At 43.6% G+C, this 25,105-nt stretch overlaps 1 long non-coding RNA gene across 2 annotated transcripts; it reads right to left on the bottom strand.

The window, feature by feature from the left end:
- Positions 1-3,773: 3,773 nt before the first annotated feature.
- On the bottom strand, positions 3,774-17,913 carry LOC137333357 (uncharacterized). 2 transcript variants are annotated; one of them, XR_010965875.1, is made up of 3 exons: positions 17,783-17,913; positions 15,973-16,038; positions 3,774-5,097 (listed from the first exon to the last, which is right to left on the bottom strand). It is a non-coding gene; the product is annotated as an uncharacterized lncRNA (long non-coding RNA). The 2 variants fall into 2 exon arrangements; XR_010965874.1 differs by lacking the exon at positions 3,774-5,097 and adding an exon at positions 14,004-14,075.
- Between the last annotated feature and the right edge of the window lie 7,192 nt (positions 17,914-25,105).

The following is a 25,105-nucleotide window of genomic DNA, read 5'->3' on the forward strand; positions in this document are numbered from 1 at the left end:
GCATCGCTGAGCAGGTTATTGGTGAGTAAGTGCCGCTTGATAGCACTGTCGACATCACCTTCCATCACTTTGCTGATGATTAAGAGTAGACTGATTGGGCGGTAATTGGCTGGATTGGATTTGTCCTGCTTTTTGTGGACAGGACATACCTGGGCAATTTTCCACATTGTCGTGTAGATGCCAGTGTTGTAACTGTACTGGAACAGTTTGGCTAGAGGCACGGCTAGTTCTGGAGCACAAGTCTTCAGCACTACAGCTGGGATGTTGTCGGGGCCCATAGCCTTTGCTGTATCCAGTGCACTCAGCAGTTTCTTGGTATCACGTGGAGTGAATCGAATTGGCTGAAGACTGGCTTCTGTGATGGTGGGGATATCAGGAGGAGGTCGAGATGGATCATCCACTCGGCACTTCTGGTTGAAGATAGTTGCAAACGCTTCCGCCTTGTCTTTTGCACTCATGTGCTGGACTCCGCCATCATTGAGGATGGGGATGTTTGCAGAGCCTCCTCCTCCCGTTAGTTGTTTAACTGTCCACCACCATTCACGACTGTATGTGGCAGGACTGCAGAGCTTTGATCTGATCCGTTGGTTGTGGAATCGCTTAGCTCTGTCTATAGCATGTTGCTTCCACTATTTAGCATGCATGTAGTCCTGTGTTGTAGCTTCACCAGGTTGGCACCTCATTTTTAGGTACGCCTGTGCTGCTCCTGGCATGCTCTTCTACACTTCTTATTGAACCAGGGTTGATCCCCTGGTTTGTTGGTAATGGTAGAGTGAGGAATATGCCGGGCCATGAGGTTACAGATTGTACTGGAATACAAATCTGCTGCTGCTGATGGCCCACAGCGCCTCATGGATGCCCAGTTTTGAGCTGCTAGATCTGTTCTGAATTTATCCCATTTAGCATGGTGGTAGTGCCACACAACACGTTGGATGGTGTCCTCAGTGCGAAGACTGGACTTGGTCTCCACAAGAACTGTGCAGTGATCACTCCTACCAATACTGTCATGGACAGATGCATCTGCGACAGGTAGATTGGTGAGGATGAGGTCAAGTATGTTTTTCCCTCGTATTGATTCGCTCACCACCTGCCGCAGGCCCAGTCTGGCAGCTATATCCTTCAGGACTTGGCCAGCTCGGTCAGTTGTGGTGCTACCGAGCCACTCTTGGTGATGGACATTGAAGTCCCCCACCCAGAGTACATTCTGTGCCCTTGCTACCCTCAGTGATTCCTCCAAGTGGGGCTCAACATGGAGGAGGACTGATTCATCAGCTGAGGGAGGGCGGTTGGTGGTAATCAGCAGGAGGTTTCCTTGCCCATGTTTGACCTGATGCCATGAGTTTTCATGGGATCCAGAGTCAATGTTGAGGACTCCCAGGGCCACTCCCTCCTGACTGTATATCACTGTACTGCCACCTCTGGTGGGTCTGTCCTGCCAGTGGGACAGGACATACCCAGGGATGGTGATGGAAGAGACTGGGACTTTGGCTGAAAGGTATGATTCTGTGAGTATGGCTATGTCAGGCTGTCGCTTGATAGTCTGTGGGACAGCTCTCCTAATTTTGGCACAAGTCCCCAGATGTTAGCGTGGAGGATTTTGCAGGGTCGACTGGCCTTGGTTTGCCATTGTCGTGTCCGGTACCTGTTGGCCCGATGCCGGGTGGTCCGTCCGGTTTTATTCTTATGACTTTTCGTAGTGAGATTTTACAACTGAGTGGCTTGCTAGGCCATTTCAGAGGGCGATTAAGAACCAACCACATTGCTGTGGGTTTGGAGTCACATATAGGCCAGACCGGGTAAGGACGGCAGGTTTCCTCCCTCAAAGGACATTAGTGGACCAGATGGGTTTTTACGACAATCCAGTAGTTTCATGGCCACTATTACTGATACTGTTGGCCTTCATTGCAAGAGGATTTGAGTACAGAAGCAAGGATGTCTTACTGCAGTTATACAGGGCCTTGATGAGACCACACCTGGAGTATTGTGTGCAGTTTTGGTCTCCTTACCTAAGAAAGGATATACTTGCCATCAAGGGAGTGCAGCAAAGGTTCACCAGACTGATCCCTGGGATGGCAGGACTGTCGTATGAGGAGAGATTGGGTCGACTCGGCCTGTGTTCACTCAAGTTTAGAAGAATGAGAGGGGATCTCATTGAAACATATAAAATTCTGACAGGGCTGGACAGGCTGGATGCAGGGAGGATGTTTCCCCTTGCTGGGGGGTCCAGAACGAGGGGTCACAGTCTCAGGATATGGGGTAGGACATTTAGGACTGAGTTGAAAAGAAATTTCTTCACTCAGAGGGTGGTGAACTTGTGGAATCTTTCCCAATATTTTCCACAGGAGAATTTTTATGTATTTGACTAAGGTTCCTTTGAGAAGTTTCTGTAGCAATACTAACATAACACACAAAGCACCACTTTCTCTACATTTAATTTAGTTTAAATGATGCTTAGTGATATTAATATATTGTAAAATTGACGGTGTTTATTTTCTACTTAATGTTGTATAGACAATTTAAAATGTATTCCCACAAGTTTCTCTTTCTAGAAAATGGCCGCACAAAAGTATGAGCCTGCAGCATATTTTGTACAAATCTAATATAATTTGAAGAGTGGCCTCTTATGACATTCAATTAAACTATCATACCTAAAGCTTTGCAGGATGGGATACATGACTATGACTTGGTCTAGAAATTATATTTCTTACAATATTGAAGTTCCAATGCCCTAGAGAGCACAAAATTGAAATAAATGCCCTTTAAAGGACATACCAAATTGTATTTTCTCTTTTTATTCTTTTCTTCCCACAGAGCCAACACAAATTGTCACCATCCATTCCAGTCTGCTGCCTGTTCTAACTCTCGCCTGGCTGTTTCAGTGTGATTTTGATAACCATTTTGTCAGCACTTAAAAGAGTGTTATGCCTCTCAGTATTCCACATTCGACTATGTTTCTTTTTTTGCATAATATCATTGTCATTCCCCTTTTCCCATTGTCGTACCTTTCATTGTTCCAGTAATATTGAATAGATTTTCAAGGTATTCTCTCATTCGCTCTGCACTTCCCTGTGGTATTTCAAGCAGTAATTTCATCGATAACTGAACTCCTGTTCTTTAGTTCATCAGCGACTCTAATAATTCAATTGAATTGCTCCTAAATTGATGTCAAAGCCAATCTTGTATTCATTGCCTGGAACTTGACAAAAGTTTCTGACTCCGGGGATTTCTTTTTCCATGAATATATGATCTGATTAGTTCCTATTGTTAGAATATTCCCATTTTTGTTCTAAATTACTTTACTTTTAATATTAATTTTACCAGAAAGTTCTTTGGTGATTCACTCAGATATCGGTTCTCATGGCAGTTCCTTTTGCTTTTGTACCTTTGTGTTTTTTCTCCATGCTACCTAGCAATCCGTTTTACTAGTTTGTCTTTATAGTAATGAATTTCCCTTTCCAGCTTGTATTCCTCGTTCATCCTACTGGCTTCCGTTCAATGTTTTTAAATCCTTTCTTTGTCATGTTTTCTCATTCCACTCTGCTAATCAATCCCTCCTTCTTTCTCCATTTACCAATATTCTAGCATTTCCTGTTCCAATTTCTAATTGAGATACTATCTAACATCGGTAGACTATATAACAAATTATTAGTTTCTACTGTGCCCTGCTTGCTGATGTTTGATAGTGTTTCAAATCAGTCTCAGTTCTATTTGGGACTTATTTCGCATGTCTGAGCTCTTGAGCTTTGTTGGATCAATAAATCTCTTCAGCTCACTTTGATTTTAGAACCTCTTTTAATTTCAATTTGGCGACTACAAAGTACAGTAAAGGTCACTTTTGATGCATTGGATGATTAAACACTTGCCGGTAATTTCTGTCCTCTTTTTGATATAAGTTTGGCTTACATCACATCAGCAAACATAAATATACTCAAAATTTTTACAGTTCAGGGTTGTCTACTATTTTCTCCCACTTACATGTCAATGTGTGCACTGAAATATTTTCATTTTCGGTATTCCACTCACACGGGGATGATAAATAAGCCCATGTTAAGAGTTTTGCTGCAGTAAATCCACCAATGGATTATGGGGATAGTCACCCACTCTGAGCCATACAGAACATGAAGGTCACTGCTTCAAACCATGGTCTTTACTGAGTTAGTTGATCTCAACCAGAAAGCGCTACAATTGGCCATAGTGCTCCTCATTTAGGGAAGGGTAAAATGTTTCCTGGTTCCTTTTCCTGATACCTGTCTAGTGACCACTGTTGATGTGCACATGTGGGGAGGTTAAGTGAGGACAAGTCACCCTCCCCCATGGCTAAACAGTCTGCTAGTGCTCACTTTCTAGTCTCATGCATGAGCCACTACCTTGAAGGGAGAAAATAAAAGAAAAATGTTTGTCCACTTGTCATTTTGTAAATATTTTAAAACAATCATGATATTTTTAGCATTGGTCAGTACTATTTACCAGCAGAGGGGTGACTGAATTGCACTGATATTAGTGCTTTTGCTAGTGCACCAGAGCAAAAGCCTCAGTTTTAGGCCATTCTTGGCATGATTAGAGGGGTCAATCGGCATTCTTCTGGGTACAAGTAATACTAGTCACATAACAAAAACTTAACTATGATTGGTTTTGTTCAAAATATCTCACAAATAATACAATGGAAAATAAAGACTACTGGTAGAAAGTAACGTTAATTGGAAAGTAATTAAAATTCAACATATGCAAGAGTATGACCTGTACGGGAGTGTGGTGGTTATGTTACTGGACTGGTAGTCCAGAGAACACAAGTTCAAATCTCCCGTTTGAGAATTTGAATTCAGTTTTTTAAAAGTATGGAAATAAAAAAGCTGGTATCAGTAATCATGAAACTGTTGGATTATCCTAACCTCCCAACTGGTTCACTAATGTCCTTTAGGGAAGGAAACCTGACTTTATGAAACTCCAGCCCCACAACAACATGGTTGACTTTTAACTGCCGTATCAAATCACTACAAAAAATGGACTGCAGCAGGTTAAGAAGAAGGCCCACCACCATCTTTTCAAGGCAACTAGGGATGGGCAATAAATGCCAGTCATGCCATCGATATCCACATCCTGAAAATGAATAGTAAAAAATAAAAGTATTATAACCCAGTAAAATGAAGTGTATTATTCATCGATAAAAGCATCTCTTCCTATCAAATAAGAAGGCCACATGTCTTACTGTCCATTGTCATCCTCTTAGCCCGATGCCATATATAATATTGTAGAATCATCAAAAAGTACATGTCATCAATTATAGCTAAAGACAGAAGTAGAACTCATGTAAACGCTTGCTAGTAAGAAAAAAAACAGATTTGGTTATCTCCCCTAATGCTTTGATGCCTACTGTCTCCTATGTAAAGTGGGTTGTTCTTGGTGATAGTGTTGAGGATGAGGAGGATGATAATGACAAAGATAATTATATGTCACACAAACATTAAGGATTAAAGTTTGGGAAAATCTAATTTTTTGAAAGTCGATTTAATTTGTATTTTCTTCCAGCTGACTCCTTTCTTCCCCATCCTCCCTTTGCAAGTTAGCATGCTGTGATAAGCAACTTGCTTGAAAGAAAATAACTCAAAGCACTGCAGCAACATTTGTGGAAAACAGCAACTTCTCATGGTGCGTTAGGTTGCGTAGCAAAGTAGGACAATGGACATAAATCTGGCAGATTTGACCCTGGTAATTATTGGGGGCACATTATGTCTTGCCGAAATTGTATTGGGTATCAATAGCCACAACAGAGCTCCACAGACTAATGCATGTTCCTCATTCTAGAAGTGATGGTTAGTTCTACATTTGATTTTTTGCATACTTCTGAAATTCTGCTTCTAGTCAATGTTATTGTCTTATCAAAATTCCATTCAGTCTTGTCAAAGTTCCACAAGGAAAAGAAGTGATGTGTGAACCCTCACTACTGCTATTCCATATTGATTGAAATGAAATATTGAGATGAGATATCATCACATTTTATGTTCTTGGATTGAATCTGAAGGTTTGGGTTAACCACTGTTAACTTTTGAGATGTTGTTTTAGTCATGACCTTGCAAAGACTGACACTTTGATTACATCTGTCCATGTTGTAGAGAATGTACTGTGGACCTTGGATAGAGAACAAGATATGGAAAGATCGAAGCTGATCAAATAAGGCAGTGAAGTCCATATGATGAAGGCTGACATTTGATGCCTGAAATCCAACTATAATGGTAGGTTTAAAACATAATCTTAACTATCTATGTAAAGATGGCTGTTTAATCCAGCTAAAGCCTTTGTTTTCCTTACGTCCCTTTTCGACACCCAGTGTTGGCTTTCCCTTAAATCTGTCGAGGTATTTTGGTTACAGCTTAAGCTGACTAGAAATGTCCAAAACTCATATGATTTTGTCTCTACTTTCGGTAGTGCACAGTTCAGTTTGCCAACACAGATAGTTCACTTCTGTTTTTGTATCTATGTTAACAGAATAACTGTTTGTTCTACAAAATAGAAATTTATGCAACATAAATTCTCATACTTAAAATTCTCTTCATTGCAAATAGCCAGCAACATTCTAAACAGCATCATTTTATTTATTACATAATACACAATAAATCTGTTTGTGCTGGTTTCACATCTGATATCACTAATAGAATTCCTAAAAGGTCACAAAAACAAATCGCTGCAACTTGGGTGCTGAGTCTTGTCAAAGTTTTTTTTTCTCATTTATGAGAATGTCTTCATAAAAATGAATTATTTGCTCAATTTGCATTTAACAAGTATTGAGGATGGGATTTGGTATTGTATAGCATCTTATAAAATAAAAGAATAACAACAGCATATCTGTCAGCTAATAAGGCAACTCAAAGGTTCTCTAGGTTACACATTGGCTTTAATTTTTAATTAAATGTAAAAAAAATGATGAACAGTCATTTTCACTGTATGCACTGTTGGTGTTGACTATTCTGATTGCATTTTGTCAGTGAATACTTTTATCATCTTATTTACTAAAAGATGTGGATCTTTTCCCTGAAAAGTATGCTATTAGAAGCATTATGGTAATTCTATTGCTGGAATGTTGGACTCCACATCAGAGAAGCTAATTTCAACTTCCCAGTTTGACTTATATAAATACAAAGTCACATTGTAATTTCTTGGTTGGAGAAGACCATTTGTGCATTAGGGTTACTCTTCCAAACTTCCCGTCAACTTCCTCACCAGGATTCTAGAACAAATAGCTTTATATCCCTTTTGCTAACAGGAATTCAACCAGTCCTTTATTTTAAAACCTACATGCTTCAATTCAAACTCATTTGCATTGTGTAGGAGGGTGCAGCCAGTGTACAGTTGAGCTTCCAGATGGAGTGCCTTGCTTTTAACAACCCAGTGGCCCTGAATTTCCACAGTGCCAGCGGTGCACTGTTGGTGTTAAGTCAGCTAAGAGTGCAACATGGCCGTAGATAAATTGGCCAGTATCCAGATATAATAAATCCCTGTTTGGCCCATGACGATGGAAGGAGTGGGATTGGGGTTGGGGAGATGGAGAATTCCCACACTCAGTTTCCTCGGCCCTAACTTCCCTAATGCCATGAACCATTGTAGAGGTCTGCTCAGCAGAACAAGAAGGGTCCACCTGTGGGTCTAGGTCTGGGTCCTGGCCTCAACGATCCTGGCTCTTTTTTGGTATATCTTAATGTCTTGGACACGGGTATACAGGGCATAATTTCAAAGTTTTCAGATGACACGAAACTCGGAAATGTAGTGAACAATGAGGAGAATAGTAACAAACTCCAGGAGGACATAGACAGACTGGTGAAATGGGCAGACACATGGCAGATGAAATTTAATGCAGAGATGTGTGAAGTGATACATTTTGGTAGGAAGAATGAGGAGAGGCAGTATAAACTAAATGGTACAATTTTAAAGGGGGTGCAGGAACTTGGGGGTGTATGTACACAAATCTTTGAAGATGGCAGGACAAGTTGAGAAGGCTGTTAAAAAAGCATATGGGATCCTGGGCTTTATAAATAGAGGCATAGAGTACAAAAGCAAAGAAGTTAAACCTTTATAAAACACCAGTTAGTCCTCAGCTGGAGTATTGTGTTCAATTCTGAGCACCACACTTTAGGAAGGATGTCAAGGCCTTAGAGAGAGTGCAGAAAAGATTTACTAGAATGGTACCAAGAATGAGGGACTTCAGTTATGTAGAGAGACTGAAGAAGCTGGGGTTTCTCCTTAGAGCAGAGAAGGTTAGTCGGAATTTGATAGAGGTGTTCAAAATCATGAACAGTTTTGATGAAGTAAATAGGAGAAACTGTTTCCAGTGGCAGAAGGATCAGTAACCAGAGGACACAGATTTAAGGTGATTGGCAAAAGAACCAGAGGTGACATGAGGAAAACTATTTTTATGCAGCGAGTTGTTGTGATCTGGAATTCATTGCCTGAAAGGGTGTTGGAAGCAGATTCGATAATAACTTTCAAAAGGGGATTGGATAAATATTGAAGGAAAAAGATTTGCAGGGCTACGGGGAAAGAGCAAGGGAATGGGACTAATTAGATAGCTCTACCAAGGAGCCGGCAGAGGCACAATGGATCAAATGGCCTCCTTCTGTGAAATATCATTCTATAATTCTATTTGCAATATGGCCTCTACTATAAAGGGAGCCAATTGGACACATAGAACACATAGAAAATAATTTCTTCACCAGCAGTGCTGGCAAATCAGAGAGTGCCTCGCTGATGCTGCTTCCCCACCCTCTCCACCCCCTCCCCCCCCCCCCCCCCCCCCACAACACTCTTTGCAGGTGCCTAAGATGCTTCCATAATGGGACTGACTCCCAACCCAGCTACCCAGATCAGTTGACTCTGCTGTGACTCCAGATACTCTGCCGGGGCACAGGAACGGGGGGGGGGGGGGGGTCACCAGTGTCTGCTGTGCCGCACTTCTGCCAGCGGAACAGAGCAGTGACTTTTCAGTCCATCTCTGTCTGGTGGAGGATGAAAAATAGAAAAATATGTATGTTTGTCCTCAGTAGGGATGCCTCATGCTATCCCAGTTGGGATTGTATTAAAGTGAGATCATTGCCATTTTGGGGAGGGTTAGAGCCTAGACATGCCCAGCATTATTTTCATCACAATGGCATTACGCATAAGTGCGGCAACAGATCTTGTAGTGTTCTGATGTTTTTAGAATACTTATGCTTTTTGCAATGCTGATAATGTCATTGTGATGTGCGTTGATTAACAGAAGGAACTACACAGTGTTCCCATTAAGAAAGATGGCCCTTCAACTGTGGACGAAGTTAAATGGCCCAGTACATCTCATCACTGAAAGAGGACAGTGTGGGAAGGGGAAAACCAGGGCCAAAATCAAAAAAAGCCTGTGCTGTTAGAATTTGTTTAAAAAACTATTCTTATCAGGCAACAGAGTGGTGTACAAGTGGCATCATACCGTGAGGTAGTGGGACATGGGTTTATGCCCCTATTCTTCAAATGTCTATTTCCTAACCTGGCACATATTTTTGAGAGGAATGGCTAAGCAGATGGCAGCTACTTCCCTAGAGGTAAGGAAGGAAATCAGACAGCAAGACACAATAACCTGCTTTTGCATATCTCCTAATGGCCAGTTATGGAGCCGTGTTGGTAAAAGTATGAGTATAGCTCCCTTCTGAATTCTCTAATAGAGAACAGTGTGTAATGAAGGTGCAATTCTACGTCCTAGCTAGTTCAAAAGACTTTTGAAAAGAAAGTAAGTGGGTCTGAATGACAGTCAGACTTGGGAATCAAAGTTGCAATGTTCTGGATATTTTCCACAAGAAGTGGTGGATCACCTATTGGGCTAATTCTACAGATAGTAGATCATTGTCTGAAAAAGTGTTAAAACAGTAATAGCATTTCGGCAATATTGCTGAATGTTTAATATTGTGTTGTGAATGGGGTCCGTAGTATAAACAAATTAGTTTTCACCTTCACCACTTGAGCTGTATACTGGCGGAGCGGATCAACCGCCTGTTATAGGTTCGATAAAGGGCAGGAAATGCACTCCATCAGTTAATAGCCCAAGTGGTGAAGCTGAAAATTACCCGCAATAACATTAAATCAAGACTTCTGTATTCCTAGTGTTCTGCTCCAAACTCAATTCTGATTCTGAATCTAGCTAATTCAGATCAATTTGGATTCACCTAAATTTGTCCAATTTGGTTCTATTTAAATTTTGGACACTACCTGTCTTTATTCTTGGTCAGCACAATGACAGTTGTTGCAACAGGTAACTCCTGGAACTGCGTATGATCCCCATCACAGTGAAGAGAAATCTGAATCTAAATTAGGACAAACTTCGCATTTCTAATTACTCAGTGATAAGTCAGGAGCATCTAGAATTAATCTTTCTCTTGCGGAACACACTTGTTTATTTCTTAACTTCTGCTGTTACTTCCCATCGAGTTTAATGGCTGGAAAACTCACTTACAGCCTCATCAGTTGATATGTGTGGCAATTGTTTTTTGCTGACCAACTCTGTGAAACAGGACCTAGTGAAAATTTCAAAATATTTCAAAGATCAATTTACATGGATAAGAGGTGGAGGCTCAGAAATATCTACGGGTGACAGCCACAGTAACACCAAAGGCACATTTCAGCTAATAGAACTGTTGACAACCTTGTGGAAAAAGGCAAATCTGAATGGCCACAAATTTTGCTGTAGTGCCTTTGTAGTGGGACCGATTGGATAGCTCTTTCAAAGAGCTGGCATAGGCACGATGGGCTGAATGGCCTCCTCCTGTGTTGTACCATACTATGATACTACTATGATACTAATCCCTAGAGGTTTAGTGAGGGAGAATGTGTCTGTGGTGAGAATGTATCTGAACCCTGGGAATAGGAGAGAGGAGATGTAACTATGTTCCCTAGTCATGTTGGGAATTTCATGTATAGGCTTTTTGGACACTAGAATTTTTCAACTACCAGTACTGAAACTTCTGAAAAAGAAAAACATCTTTGTTATGAAGCACATTTGGAGCAACTATTGAAATTTAGCAATCTATGTTTTTGTTGAAGGAACCATTCCTGGTTACAAAGTATTGCTAAATCTGGAAAAGTATTCTGAAAAATTCAAAGAAATGGCAACTGCTACACCGTTTTAAAAATAACTTGCTTAGAAATTTAGGATCTATAGCAAGAGTCACCAAAGATGTTCCTCCAGTTGTTCAGTTAGTTAAGGGAGTAAGTCGTGGAACCACACAGACCAGAAAGAACCAAAGTTCAATTAGTAGTCTGGGCTGAATTAACTGATCTCAGCCAGAGCAATAAGAGCTGCTATCATTGGCCTCAGTGCCTATTAGGAAATGGAAAATCATCCAGGATCCCTTGCCTTGATCAATATCCAGTGATCCCTTCTGGAAGTGTATGTGTCAAGTGTATGATAAGGATCACCTGGGATCCTGCTGACAGGGCTGGAGCCAATTGGTGGTGATGTCGACTTCACACCTGCTTGTCCAGGTGAGTGCTGATCCTGGTGGAGCTTCCGAGATAAGGCTCATTACATGGTGTTGGCGGGCTCCTGGTGGTATTTATACAACCGACAGGCAACCCGTCCCCTTCAGGTGGGAAGACAGAAATAGCTGCAGCACCTGCTTAAGTGTTTTCCATCTCCCGTCTTGCCTAATGCAGTCAATCGCCTCACAACTGACTATATGGGGTAAGGCGGTCCTTTTATTTAAATTTTATTCTCTCCATCACCTTAGCAGCTCTGGATGCATTCCCATCGTTATTGAATGATTTGGGCAGAGGTATTCAACATTTGCCATCCTATAAATGGCAGCAGACACAGGATGTAAAGGTAAATTCAGTTATCCTGCACTTCCAGCAGGCAACTGTGCTCAAAGGGAGCGCAGGTTGGACAATTATCACTGCGCTGTTGTAGCCCTATTTCCGACCTGTGCTCCCTTTGAGCACTGATCGCCTCTGGCAGTACAGGAGCACTGAAATAACCTTACAATTTCCTGTAGATTTACTGTTCCCAGAGATTGTGATGGCGAGCCTTAAAACCAGATAACAGAAAAGCCTGGAATGTAAAGATTTCTGTTTTAAACTGAGAGTGCTTTCAGTGTATTATTACACAAGCACTAAAGGATTTTGCGTGGTAACATAGGATGCCTTTATAACTGTGTCATCCTTAAACCCAGGGGCAAGTCAATTCATCTGGATATCCTCACACAGATCATGTGTTCTTCTGTCTTTGTTAAATACTCAGAACGTTGAGCTTTTTTTCCCTGAAATATCAGTGATGCAGCAGGAAAATAAATCATTAAGACTTTTATTATCCTTTATTATCAAACTTATCTCTTCAATCTGCTTTGCATTTCATGAAGATGCCCAGAAACTATTTGCATTCAGCCTTTCTGTTACTATGTGACCTGTATTTAGATCTTTAGAGCTCAAAGAATAATAGTCTTTGCTTGACTTAAAGTATAAATTGAAGAGGCGACTTCTAGGTCCATTACTGTGGCGCTCCTGATACACTTCATCCAAACACATGTATTTCTGATGTTTTTCTTCATTCAGAATGTTACATAGGAACAAAGAAACAGGAGTAGGCCATTCAGCCCCTCGAGCCTGTTCTGCCCTTCAATTAGATCATGGCTGATTTGTACCTTAACTCATAGAAAAAAAATAGGAGCAGGCGTAGGCCATTCAGCCCTTCGAGCCTGCTCCGCCATTCAATATGATCATGGCTGATCCTCTATCTCAATACCATATTCCCGCTCTCTCCACATACCCCTTGATGCCTTTTGTGTCTAGAAATCTATCTAGCTCCTTCTTAAATATATTCAGTGACTTGGCCTCCACAGTCTTCTGTGGTAGAAAATTCCACAGGTTCACCATCCTCTGAGTAAAGAAATTTCTCCTCATCTCAGTCCTAAATGTCCTACCCCGTATCCTGAGACTGTGACCCCTCGTTCTGGACCCCCCAGCCAGCAAAACATCCTCCCTGCATCCAGTCTGTCTAGCCCTGTCAGAATTTTATATGTCTCAATGAGATCCCCTCTCATTCTTCTAAACTCGAGTGAAAACAGGCCGAGTCGACCCAATCTCTCCTCATACAACAGTCCTGCAATCCCAGGAATCAGTCTGGTGAACCTTCTCCATCTACCCGCCTTGGTTCCGTAACCCTTAATATCCTTGCCTAACAAAAATCTATCAATCTCAGTTTTGAAATTTTCAATTGACCCCCAGCCTCAACAGCTTTTTGGGGAGAGTTCCAGATTTCCACTACCCTTTGTGTGAAGAAGTGCTTCCTGACATCACCCCTAGCTCTAATTTTAAGGTTATGCCCCCTTGTTTAACTCCTTTGGCAGGCAAAACACCAATTTGTCCATACCATCTGCAGTCATGGGAAATAAATCCAGCTAATCCTTTAGCAGACCTGATTAATCCATCTGTCTGAAGTTATGGCAGAATCGCTTCAATCCATCAACAGAAGCAGTGCATCGGTTAACTGATGGATGCAGATTTTCCTGGTCCTGTGCCTGGGTTTATTGGATCGCCTGGCTGCAGCGAATACAGGAAAATCAGTTGGGAAGGAGTGCACATTTGTAAGGGAGCCCATCTGATTTTCCTTCTATTTAAATTAATGGATGGGAAACCAGGCAAGCTCTCTTGTGGGCTTATGCTTCTCCTTACCCAATCTTCCACACACAATTTCATAAACTGCTCAGTGTTATTTGCCCATCATTGATAATGTCATGAATGAATGATTGAATGTTGAAGTGATTTCAAAAGGAAAGATTTCCTTCTAAGGGTTAGAATACTGAACATAGCCTTTGCACACAGCTCAATAACACTACTATTGTGTTACAACTGTGAAACTCTTTTGTATACCATAAGATGAAGGTTTGTTATCTTTTAATTGAGGTATGTTAAACTTTATAAGGGGAAGTTCCTTTATGAATGACGTTTTTTTATCAGCATAAATAAACACAATAGATCAACAGGAAAGCATTATCTTACATTTGCAATTATGCTGTTATTCTTTTTTCACAGTTAGCACTTTGTATTTTCAGCTGAATGCTATGCTAATGCTAAGCAGAAGTGGAGAAAAAAAGGTTAGTTGCACAGAATGTGAATAACTTACAAATTTTTTTTTATTCGTTCATGGGATGTTGGCGTTGCTGGCGAGGCCGGCATTTATTGCCCATCCCTAATTGCCCTTGAGAAGGTAGTGGTGAGCCGTCTTCTTGAACTGCTGCAGTCCATGTGGTGACGGTTCTCCCACAGTGCTGTTCGGAAGGGAGTTCCTAACAGCACTGTGGGATTTTGGCCCAGCGACGATGAAGGAACGGCAATATATTTCCAGGTCAGGATGGTGTGTGACTTGGAGGGGAACGTGCAGGTGGTGTTGTTCCCATGTGCCTGCTGCTCTTGTCCTTCTAGGTGGTAGAGGTCGCGGGTTTGGGAGGTGCTGTCAAAGAAGCCTTGGCGAGTTGCTGCAGTGCATCCTGTGGATGGTACACACTGCAGCCACTGTGCGCCAGTGGCGAAGGGAGTGAATGTTTAGGGTGGTGGATGGGGTGCCAATCAAGCGGGCTGCTTTGTCCTGGATGGTGTCGAGCTTCTTGAGTGTTGTTGGAGCTGCACTCATCCAAGCAAGTGGAGAGTATTCCATCACACTCCTGACTTGTGCCTTGTAGATGGTGGAAAGGCTTTGGGGAGTCAGGAGGTGAGTCACTCGCCGCAGAATACCCAGCCTCTGACCTGCTCTGGTAGCCACAGTATTTATATGGCTGGTCCAGTTAAGTTTCTGGTCAATGGTGACCCCCAGGATGTTGATGGTGGGGGATTCGGCGATGGTAATGCCATTGAATGTCAAGGGGAGGTGGTTAGACTCTCTCTTGTTGGAGATGGTCATTGCCTGGCACTTGTCTGGCGCGAATGTTACTTGCCACTTATAAGCCCAAGCCTGGATGTTGTCCAGGTCTTGCTGCAAGCGGGCTCGGACTGCTTCATTATTTGAGGGGTTGCGAATGGAACTGAACACTGTGCAATCATCAGCGAACATCCCCATTTCTGACCTTATTATGGAGGGAAGGTCATTGATGAAGCAGCTGAAGATGGTTGGGCCTAAAACACTGCCTTGAGGAAAAACCACTACCATCTTCCTTTATGCTCGGTATGACTCCAGCCACTGGAGAGTTTTCCCCCTGATTCCCATTGATTTCAATTTTACTAGGGCTCCTTGGTGCCACACTCGGTCAAATGCTGCCTTAATGTCAAGGGCAGTCACTCTCACCTCACCTCTGGAATTCAGCTCTTTTGTCCATGTTTGGACCAAGGCTGTAATGAGGTCTGGAGCCGAGTGGTCTTGGCAGAACCCAAACTGAACATCGGTGAGCAGGTTATTGGTGAGTAAGTGCCGCTTGATAGCACTGTCGACGACACCTTCCATCACTTTGCTGATGATTAAGAGTAGACTGATGGGGCGGTAATTTGCTGGATTGGATTTGTCCTGCTTTTTGTGGCCAGGACATACCTGGGCAATTTTCCACATTGTCGGGTAGATGCCAGTGTTGTAGCTGTACTGGAACAGCTTGGCTAGAGGCTCAGCTAGTTCTGGAGCACAAGTCTTCAGCACTACAGCTGGGATGTTGTCGGGGCCCATAGCCTTTGCTGTATCCAGTGCACTCAGCCGTTACTTGATTTCACGTGGAGTGAATCGAATTGGCTGAAGACTGGCTTCTATGATGGTGGGGATATTGGAAGGAGGCCGAGATGGATCATCCACTCGGCACTTCTGGCTGAAGATGGTTGCAAACGCTTCAGCCTTGTCTTTTGCACTCACGTGCTGGACTCTGCCATTACAAATGATGAATAACCAACAGATTTTCCTAACAAAGTTGTGATGTTATGTTACATTACATTCGGTTACATTACATTATATATCCAGGACAAGGAAAGGCTATCAGACTCATGTGCACTCACCTGTTTTTGATACGTAACCAAACATCGTTCATACAAATTCTTGGCGGTCAGCAGAGCATATAAGTGCTTAGAACAGAGAGAATGTTTGTTACAGCAGAAGACTTGCAATAGCAGAACTTTCTTTTAAAGAGATTCTCCAAAATTGTCATCTCTGATCTTTTGAAAATTGGATCTTTCACAATGTAAACAACAATCATAATGCACCAAGTGGATGAGATTCAGGCCTTTTAGTGAAGAGTTGGGTAAACAAGAATGAGTCCCTCACCAAATTCTAAGCACATAATAAAGGGATCATTGTGTCAGTATGATTAGTTATGGGATATGCAATTGAGATTAAAGGTTTACACTCAATTTATAGTAAAGCAAGTAACTCTGGAGCCCCAAAAGAATGTTGCAATGGTGTGTATGTGTGTGTCATTGTGATATAGGATAACTGTGTGTGACACAGTGTGAAATTTATTTTCTCCTAATTTGAGTATCTTGTAGCATTTGCTGCACTTTTGTTTCTGTTACCTTGTCTGGAGTCTTACAGCTCCTTCAAATGAGATTTTAAACAAAAGCATTTTTTGTCAAGTATTTAAATAGTAGAAGTGAGGAGACTGAGTAGTGCAGTGATTTAGCACGTTGTTCTTCCAACTCTGGAAGCTGAAATCAAATTAGTCCAGAATGATGGGGTGACAATCTCCCCTGCTTACTGTAAGAGGTAACTGAGTATTGGCAAGCTCAGCCCAGTTCCTGGTTGCTGTGTGCTTGAAATACAAAGCTGCCCACAATTCAGCACATTTTGGCAGTCTCCCTTAGAGAAACCACAAGAATGGCTGATGTAATAAGTAGAACAAATCACATTGATGCAGTAGGCATTTCTGTTAGGAGATTATCACTTGAGCAAAGTAGAGACAGCTTTACTTGGGATATTACCTGGGAATGCTTGACATGGGAATGCTTGATGCTGGCACTGGGTGCCCACATTGGAAAAGATTTCCATCCCCATGTCTGACACTTCTCACCTTGATGAGCGTCAGCAGTAGATATGAACTTCACATCTAACTTTGTACTAGGTGTGAGTGCAGTACTGGTCCAAAAGTCAAGTTTATTTGAACTTGGTTATTTGATTAGAGTGAGCAGCATTAACTAGCTCAGGTCGATTTCCTATAAAAATATAGATTGCTTTGTTCATCAAAAAATCCAAACTTGTACTTAATGTAAAATGTGGAACTGAGCCCAGTGTTCACCTGCACTATTGATATTGGCTCAGTGGTTTGTACGTGGGTTTTAAATTCCACAAGCTGGTAATTAATTCAGTTCAACATCTGGTATGACACCAGTTTAAAATTCTGCAACAGCCAGGAACTTTGTCCTGTAAAAGAGATTTTAATACACCAGATTTCATATACATGTCAAATATGATCTTGTTGGCATTCTCCTTTGGAAAGGCAGCCAGTAGGACAGTGGGTTAGTGCACTAACTCACTGGCCTAGAAATACGGCCGCACAGCACCTGTTTTTCGGGAGCTAAACTGCCTCCTAAGCCTCCAATATGGCGGGCAGGAAGGGCATGCTCAGAACGAGCAGGAAGTGCACCACCCACCATATTAGTGAAGGCCAAAAAATCGGTATGCAGTGCCCACACCCGAAATAGGCATTGTCCCTTTGCATATGCAAATAAGGGGGTTAAGGCCTGTTTGAGGCCCTCACTGCAAGATTGGTTTGTCCTGAGGAAAACCAAGTTTACATGCGACCTAACAGGCGGTCCTTAAAGGGACCACCTGTTAGGCCACAACCAACACGGTAAGCTTTTAAAAAACACTTACCTGAAAGTGGAGCCCTCCTGCAGTATAGCTGAGAACAAGTGTCCACAAAGTGTTCCACACTTTTGTAATTGTTATGGGCTAGTTTGACCTTTGTACTATTGTGCAGTACAGTTTTGTCGTGAATGGTATAATTAAACATTTGGGAAGCTGTAATCCTTTTGAGAGTTTCTATTTACTGACTGTGCTGGGCTGTACTGGGGTCGTTAGATATCTTGGGAGATCAGGAAGATATGTCAGAAAAATCACCCAATGGGAAAGGGTTAAATACATTTTCTAATTTTACTATTGTTTATCTCTGGTCTCAGCTGTGGAATAAACTACCACACGAGATAAGGCAGCATGCCACATGAAGTAAGCTTCCCAAAACAGTTATATTTTTCTGGTCCTATTTTATGCCATCCACTTTTCCTATGTTTATTTTGGAGTTAGAATGTAAAAACCAAATGTACAACTATCCATAGGGTGTGTGTTTTTTTAACATAGTATCAGCTACTGGTGCTGGCATGTTGAAATTGTTGAAATGGTATATTTGCATTTCAGCTCACAATATTTGTGATATAACATGCCTGTTTTAGGTAAGTGTCTTTATTCCAGGAATATTACAACAAACAAGCTCAACCTTAATTTGGCTGCAGTTTTCACAAAATTAAATTATAGAGCAATGCTTTTCAAATCTGATTCATATTTCATTATAATAATTCGCATAATAACGAGGTTGATTTTAATTCCCTCACCACCACCCAACTGGCCAAAACAGGGCAGGTGAGCGGTTAAAAACGAGCAGCTTACTTACCTGCTCGGAACCCGACCTTTCCCACTGTCCCCAATATTAATCTCCGAGGTTCTGCAGGCGGATGAGGCAACCACCTAAATCAGGTGGGAGCCTCATGTATTTATGCAAATCGGGGTCCTGTTAGGGCCCCACTGGAATTTTAACCGGGGCCTGAGAGGTTAAACCATCACAGCTCTCCCGCCAGGCTGAAATAGGTTGGTGGCTGTTGGGAAGGAGGAAGAGTTCCTCCAGGTAAGTTTAAAAAGTTTCCTTTGTGGGGCCAAAGGAGGAGCAGGAATGCTTCTCCGAGCCCCATAAGAAAAGTCAAAGCCTCCCCTGGCCCAGACTAACCCCCTCCCTCCATTCATTCCCGTGAGACCCTGCCGAAAACTGAAGTGATTCTTTTTCTTTTTTTTTATTCGTTCATGGGATGTGGGCGTCGCTGGCGAGGCTGGCATTTATTGCCCATCCCTAATTGTCCTTGAGAAGGTGGTGGTGAGCCGTCTTCTTGAACCGCTGCAGTCCGTGTGGTGAAGGTTCTCCCACAGTGCTGTTAGGAAGGGAGTTCCAGGATTTTGACCCAGCGACGATGAAGGAACGGCGATATATTTCCAAGTCGGGATGGTGTGTGACTTGGAGGGGAACGTGCAGGTGGTGTTGTTCCCATGTACCTGCTGCTCTTGTCCTTCTAGGTGGTAGAGGTCGCGGGTTTGGGAGGTGCTGTCGAAGAAGCCTTGGCGAGTTGCTGCAGTGCATCCTGTGGATGGTACACACTGCAGCCACAGTGCGCCAGTGGTGAAGGGAGTGAATGTTTAGGGTGGTGGATGGGGTGCCAATCAAGCGGGCTGCGTTGTCCTGGATGGTGTCGAGCTTCTTGAGTGTTGTTGGAGCTGCACTCATCCAAGCAAGTGGAGAGTATTCCATCACACTCCTGACTTGTGCCTTGTAGAATCATAGAATCATAGAATCATAGAAGTTACAACATGGAAACAGGCCCTTCGGCCCAACATGTCCATGTCGCCCAGTTTATACCACTAAGCTAGTCCCAATTGCCTGCACTTGGCCCATATCCCTCGATACCCATCTTCCCCATGTAACTGTCCAAATGCTTTTTAAAAGACAAAATTGTACCCGCCTCTACTACTGCCTCTGGCAGCTCGTTCCAGACACTCACCACCCTTTGAGTGAAAAAATTGCCCCTCTGGATCCTTTTGTATCTCTCCCCTCTCACCTTAAATCTGTGCCCCCTCGTTATAGACTCCCCTACCTTTGGGAAAAGATTTTGACTATCGACCTTATCTATGCCCCTCATTATTTTATAGACTTCTATAAGATCACCCCTTAACCTCCTACTCTCCAGGGAATAAAGTCCCAGTCTGTCTAACCTCTCCCTGTAAGTCAAACCATCAAGTCCCGGTAGCATCCTAGTAAATCTTTTCTGCACTCTTTCTAGTTTAATAATATCCTTTCTATAATAGGGTGACCAGAACTGTACACAGTACTCCAAGTGTGGCCTCACCAATGCCCTGTACAACTTCAACAAGACATCCCAACTCCTGCATTCAATGTTCTGACCAATGAAACCAAGCATGCTGAATGCCTTCTTCACCACCCTATCCACCTGTGACTCCACTTTCAAGGAGCTATGAATCTGTACTCCCAGATCTCTTTGTTCTATAACTCTCCCCAACGCCCTACCATTAACGGAGTAGGTCCTGGCCCGATTCGATCTACCAAAATGCATCACCTCACATTTATCTAAATTAAACTCCATCTGCCATTCATCGGCCCACTGGCCCAATTTATCAAGATCCCGTTGCAATCCTAGATAACCTTCTTCACTGTCGACAATGCCACCAATCTTGGTGTCATCTGCAAACTTACTAACCATGCCTCCTAAATTCTCATCCAAATCATTAATATAAATAACAAATAACAGCGGACCCAGCACCGATCCCTGAGGCACACCGCTGGACACAGGCATCCAGTTTGAAAAACAACCCTCGACAACCACCCTCTGTCTTCTGTCGTCAAGCCAATTTTGTATCCAATTGGCTACCTCACCTTGGATCCCATGAGATTTAACCTTATGTAACAACCTACCATGCGGTACCTTGTCAAATGCTTTGCTGAAGTCCATGTAGACCACGTCTACTGCACAGCTCTCATCTATCTTCTTGGTTACCCCTTCAAAAAACTCAATCAAATTCGTGAGACATGATTTTCCTCTCACAAAACCATGCTGACTGTTCCTAATTAGTCCCTGCCTCTCCAAATGCCTGTAGATTCTGTCCCTCAGAATACCCTCTAACAACTTACCCACTACAGATGTCAGGCTCACTGGTCTGTAGTTCCCAGGCTTTTCCCTGCCGCCCTTCTTAAACAAAGGCATAACATTTGCTACCCTCCAATCTTCAGGCACCTCACCTGTAGCGGTGGATGATTCAAATATCTCTGCTAGGGGACCCGCAATTTCCTCCCTAACCTCCCATAACGTCCTGGGATACATTTCATCAGGTCCCGGAGATTTATCTACCTTGATGCGCGTTAAGACTTCCAGCACCTCCCTCTCTGTAATATGTACACTCCTCAAGACATCACTATTTATTTCCCCAAGTAGATGGTGGAAAGGCTTTGGGGAGTCAGGAGGTGAGTCACTCGCCGCAGAATACCCAGCCTCTGATCTGCTCTTGTAGCCACAGTATTTATATGGCTGGTCCAGTTAAGTTTCTGGTCAATGGTGACCCCCAGGATGTTTATGGTGGGGGATTCGGCGATGGTAATGCCATTGAATGTCAAGGGGAGGTGGTTAGACTCTCTCTTGTTGGAGATGGTCATTGCCTGGCACTTGTCTGGCGCGAATGTTACTTGCCACTTATCAGCCCAAGCCTGGATGTTGTCCAAGTCTTGCTGTATGTGGGCTCGGACTGCTTCATTATCTGAGGGGTTGCGAATGGAACTGAACACTGTGCAATCATCAGCGAACATCCCCATTTCTGACCTTATGATGGAGGGAAGGTCATTGATGAAGCAGCTGAAGATGGTTGGGCCTAAAACACTGCCTTGAGGAACTCCTGCAGCAATGCCCTGGGGCTGAGATGATTGGCCTCCAACAACCATTACCATCTTCCTTTGTGCTAGGTATGACTCCAGCCACTGGAGAGTTTTCCCCCTGATTCCCATTGACTTCAATTTTACTAGGGCTCCTTGGTGCCACACTCGGTCAAATGCTGCCTTGATGTCAAGGGCAGTCACTCTCACCTCACCTCTGGAATTCAGCTCTTTTGTCCATGTTTGGACCAAGGCTGTAATCAGGTCTGGAGCCGAGTGGTCCTGGCCGAACCCAAACTGAACATCGGTGAGCAGGTCATTGGTGAGTAAGTGCCGCTTGATAGCACTGTCAACGACACCTTCCATCACTTTGCTGATGATTGAGAGTAGACTGATGGGGCGGTAATTGGCCAGATTGGATTTGTCCTGCTTTCTAGTGTTGCAGGTGGAACTTACACTCCTTCCCTCCAAACCATATTACAAAGAAACAATAACTGAGTTGAATCTTCAAAGACAGAATATACTGTAATACAATAATAAGAAGCTTTTCACTAAAATGAAATACATTTTGCTACCTAACCTAACAAATAACTAGTAATATAAAACAATTTAAAAATAACACATTTCTTTCCACTCAAAAACATGGACCAGCAATTACATTTTATGCTAAATTTGTAACTCTTTATTTTGCATCATCATGACCTGTTAAGAGTATTGTAGCGGTATGATACACCAATACAGTGAGGTTATCGAATCCACTAATAGTTGGGTGAAGGAAGGCGGGAATGCACAAAAGGCCAGTGTCAGACAACCAAAGGGTCGGTGGGGTGGGGGGGGCATGGATATAAGGTTGCGGAGGTAAAGTGGAGCAAGGCGTTGCAGGGATTTGAAGATGAGAATAAGAAATTTAAAATTGAATACATCCAGAACTTCATGCGGTACTCCAGCTGTGAACTAACCAATGCCTTGTACAAATTCATCATCACATCCTTGCTTTTATATTCAGTGCCCCATGTGTAAAACCTAGAATCCATTTGTCTTTTTTTATGGTATTTCCTGATTGCACTCCCACATTTAAACGTCTATGGGGACGATTATAATCACCCACCCGGCGGAAACTGGGCAGGCGGGCAGCTAAAATCGGCCAGGGTAATTAATTTAACTCCCAGGCCTCATTTGCATTTCCCGAGACTGACTCCCGCCCGAAGCCAGAGGGAATGACCTCAAAAGGAGCCAAAATTCGTGGGAGGAGAGAGTGGGGGGGGGGGGGGGAGTGGGGGAGTGGGGGGAAAGCCCGCTGCCGGGGACTCACAGGAATAGTCCCAAGCATGTAAATAAGGAAATGGGGGGGGGGGTGGAATCGGAAAGTCTGTGATGGAATGGGGGTCCTCCTGGCCCACAAGGAACCGTTAAAAATTTAAATAAATCGAACTTACCTGGACCTTACCTGGCCAGGATCCTGGCTACCACCAGCTTTCGCTGGAGGATTCGAGACTTAATTGGGCCCAGGGTTAAAATGGCATGCCCACCCAATGACATCATCAAGATGTGACTTTGCCATTGAAATTAGGCTCATGGTCCTCTGGGGTGGGCGGTCTTCCCGTGCCTGAATTCAAGCAAGTCAAAATGGTGGAGGAGCGGGAACACCTCAGGAACATGGTGCAAACCACCCCATACTGCCATCTTAACCTTCCACCCACACCGTTCCCACCAGGTTAAAATCAACTCTTCAGTTTCTGTCAAGACTACAACATCATGGGCTCGATTTTCAAATGGCGGCGGGATTCCAGTCGGGGAGGGTCAATGGGTGCATGGGTAAGCCAACTATTAAAATCTTACCATTTCCCACACGATTGCGAGTTAACTGGTGACCCTTAACGTGGCTTCCGGGTTTGCCATCCAAATGCTGCGCAGTGGGCGGACTGCACATCCACATGACAGGCTGTCAACTGGAGTGGCTGTATTTAAAGGGCCATTGTTCCAAAGGCTTTTGCTGCAGCAAACACCAAAAAGGCACAATGGAGCAGTACAAGGGCAAGGCTGCTCCAAGATTTAATGATGCCTCACTGTAGCAGCTACCGGCCGGGGTGAGGAGGAGGAGGGAAGTGTTTTACCCCGAAGACGGAAGGAAGTACTCTGCCTCTGCCACCAAGAAGGCCTGGCTCGAGGTGGCAGAGGAGGTCACCAGCAGCAGCAACATCTCCCGCACCTGGGTCCAGTGCAGGAAGTGCTTCAATGACCTAACTAGGTCAGTCAAAGTCAGTACACTTATTGATTCTCTTCCATGTTCCACATCACTGCCCCCCCCCACCTAACTCATTCTGCACTGCCAAGACTACTCCATGAACATCACTCCTCACACCCACTTAAGGCTCATCCTCAACTTACCTTCATTTCCTGAACACTTCCTCACCTCTCCATTTGTCACCCCACCACTACAACTCAACCCAATCCTCATCCAATGTGATGGAAGTGTCTCATACGCACCCTCTGATGCACCTCTTTCACGGTCAGCCTCACCCAAAGCAATGCATTCATCGGTTGGCCACTTCACCATCATTCACTCACACATCTGTACTTTCTACCCTTCTAGGAGAAGAGAGCACAAAATGCACGCGAAAGGGCGAGGACTGGAGGGGGGCCACAATAAATAGTGGTTCTCACAGACGCGGAGCAGGAGGCACTGGAGATCAGCCGCACCCTCGAGTGCCTATCCGTCGGGAACGGCAAGACTGGCACTCCACAAACGTCTGGTGACACAACTTTAACATTCATCACACACAACATGAATAGATGTTAACAATGCTTGCCGTGTTGAACACCTCAGTATGCTCATCGCAACAGGACACATCTGTGATTATGCTTAATATTGCCCTCTGTTCTCTTACAGGCCCTTCAATGACGCCAGTGATGGCAGAGGGCGATTCCTCAGAGGAGCTCCCAGTATCTGAGGGTGCACCGTTACATCATAGCGAGCCATCCACCAGCGCAGATACTCATACCTCGGTGGGTCCTAGTAGTCAGTCAGTTGGGTTGGCACCTAGTGAGCCGAGTCACCACACACAAGTGAGCACAAGCAGACACCAGTGGCAGGGGCAGCTGCGGAGTGTCCGCGTTGGTGGCCGCTCTCCTCTCCAGGCTCTGCTCAGCTGGACGTAGATGCTGAACCCCCGGGGGTCTTCCTTTAAAAGGAGAATGATCGATGGACAGCAGCACATTTGCGAAGTACTGGAACAGGTGCCACGCACACTCTCCACAATAGCCCAGAGGAGGGAGGAGTCCAACTCCTGCATTAGCGGAATGGCGGCACAGGTAAGTGTGGGATTTCTGAGCACGAAGGGGATGCACAAGGGTGTGGGACAGACTGTCATGTTTTCCATTTTTATTTGGTTTTTGTTATAGTCACATTAAATGTTATCATTCTCATCACTACTGCCATGTCTTGCCCATTCTTGACTGGCTTTTGTGTTGGGCTCTTTCATGAGCTTCACCATGAATGG

This window comes from Heptranchias perlo, chromosome 16 (genome assembly GCF_035084215.1).
Source record: "Heptranchias perlo isolate sHepPer1 chromosome 16, sHepPer1.hap1, whole genome shotgun sequence".
NCBI lineage: Eukaryota > Metazoa > Chordata > Chondrichthyes > Hexanchiformes > Hexanchidae > Heptranchias > Heptranchias perlo.